The following is a 2,606-nucleotide window of genomic DNA, read 5'->3' as shown; positions in this document are numbered from 1 at the left end:
GCCCCTGAGGGGGATTGAAGGGGAATCCAGCCCCTGAGGGGGACTTTTTTCACACTAGGGAACTTTTTGATCATTTTGCTAGTTTTCATACTCTTGTAATTGAATTCGGAGCTATGACTCACTAAACCCCTTTCATTGGGTTAGGGAGCTCTATTGTAATTCAATGAATCAATAATAGTTTTATCTTCTTCTTCAATCTTTTCTCTTGAATTTTGTTAGAAAGCTTCTCGATCTAATTCCATTGGGTAGTTATCTTGGGAAAGAAACTACCCATAATTGGAATCCTTCGGAACCTTGGGAAAGGAATGGAGGATTCATGCTAGAGAAGCTTTCTCACAGTGAATTGGATTGGGGTTTGGATGGATATTGTGACATGTAATCCTACCAAATTGTGGTTCATGAAACTGTGTGGTATAATCAGTGATCGAGCATCATCTCTTCTTATGAACATTTAAACCAAGGGATTGGGAATTTGTTTGTTTTTAGAGAGAATTGGTAAGCCAAGGGATTGGGATCCAATCATATAAGATTGCCAAGCAAAATTCAATGAATGCATTGGTTGAGGAAGGGATAAAAGTTGTTTTGATTCGGAGATCTCAATATCTCCTAACACCCAATGAACTCCCCATTTCTGATCTACACTTTCTCTTTACATTCTGCAATTAAATTCATGCAATCACCCCCATCCCTTTTAATTTCAGCAATTTAGCTTCTCGCTCTTTAATTCATGCAATTTTATATTCCGTAATTCTCATCTAAATCTTGATTCCGCTCAACTAGAACATACTTCTAATCCGAATTGCTCACTCAACCAATCCTTATGGGATTCGACCTCACTCTATTGTGAGTTTTTACTTAACGATAACCGGTGCACTTGCCGGAAGGAATTTTGCCGATCGTGCAATTTCCTAAATCGTAGCTATCAAGTTCATAGCTAGCATCACATTGTAGTCGACATAGGCTCAACCTACAAGCCTTGATAGGTCAGGCAATATTGAATCAGCTTGCAGCAGTAGTTTCAACTCCACATCTATGCATGAAGTTCCCAACTCCAGAAGGGATTGCTACGATAAAAGAAGATCAGAAGATAGCACGACGCTGTTACAATGAAAGTCTGAACCTCAGATGCAAAGGGGAAGAAATCCACACCATCGAGCTCGGGGGAGGTCGAGGTCGGAAAGATCTTCTCCCACAACTTGAGGGCAAAATCAAAGAAGTTCAGATCGGAGACACTCCAGACAAAACAACAAACATTGGGGCAACTTTGAGACAAGACACAAAAATCCCTCTGATACAGTTCCTAAGGGATAATGCCGACCTCTTCACATGGAAGGCCGCGGACATGCCGGGCATAGACCCCAAACTAGCAGTATACCCAGAATCTCGGCCAGTACGGCAGAAGCGTAGGAAGCTCGGACCGGAAAGATCCTAAGCTGTTGAAGAACAGGTGCAGGCTCTACTAGAGGCAGGATTCATAAGAGAGGTCAAGTACCCATTATGGCTAGCCAATGTTGTTTTAGTGAAAAAGTCAAATGGGAAGTGGCAGATGTGTACCGACTACACTGATCTCAATAAAGCCTGCCCGAAAGATCCCTACCCACTCCCATGCATAGACACGCTAGTGGATGCCTCCTCCGGATACAAGTACCTCTCTTTCATGGATTCTTATTCGGGATATAATCAAATCCCGATGTATCCTCTTGATCAAGAAAAGACCTCATTCTTAACCCCAAAAGCAAATTATTGTTACGTCGTCATGCCATTCAGACTCAAAAACGCAGGAGCTACTTACCAAAGATTAATGAACAAAGTCTTCACAGACCATATCGGGAAGCTCATGGAGGTATATGTGGACGACATGTTGGTGAAAACACAAAGTGAGAAACCATTACTGCCTGACCTCACCAAAGTGTCCGACACCATAAGAGAGCATGGCATGCGACTTAATCCTGCAAAGTGCACCTTCGTAGTAGAAGCTGGAAAATTCTTGGGTTTCATGTTAACACAATGAGGAATTGAGGCGAACCCGGATAAATGCCGGGCCATACTTGACATGAAGTGTCTGACCTGTGTCAAAGAGGTACAACAACTCAACGGGAGACTGGTAGCCTTGTCCAGATTTCTAGCCAGATCGGCCATAAGATCTCTCCCCTTCTACGCCATTTTAAGGAAGGAAAAGAGGTTCAAATGGACAACAGAATGCGAGCAGGCCTTCCAGGATTTGAAAAGGTTCCTGGGACAACCACCTATTCTAACTCAACCACGAGAAGGAGAACCACTCTTATTATATCTCGCAGTAGGAAGTCGGGCAATAGCATCAGCACTGGTCAGAGAGGACAAAACTGGGCAACAACTCATCTACTTCGTTAGCAAAGCTCTGCAAGGGGCAGAACTGAACTATCAAAAGATAGAGAAGTTCGCCTACGCCCTCATACTAACTTCTCGACGACTTCGCCCCTACTTTCAAGCTCACACCATCAAGGTTCGGACTAATCAGCCCATGAACGGCATTCTCTAGAAGACAAACATAGCTGGAAGAATTTTACAATGGGCAGTCGAGCTATCTGAGTTTGATCTCCAATATGAAACTCGGACGGCCGTCAAGT

This window comes from Arachis stenosperma, chromosome 5 (assembly GCF_014773155.1).
Source record: "Arachis stenosperma cultivar V10309 chromosome 5, arast.V10309.gnm1.PFL2, whole genome shotgun sequence".
Taxonomy (NCBI): Eukaryota; Viridiplantae; Streptophyta; class Magnoliopsida; order Fabales; family Fabaceae; genus Arachis; species Arachis stenosperma.
The sequence above is the reverse complement of the archived record's forward strand: the minus strand, read 5'-3'. Positions refer to the sequence as shown.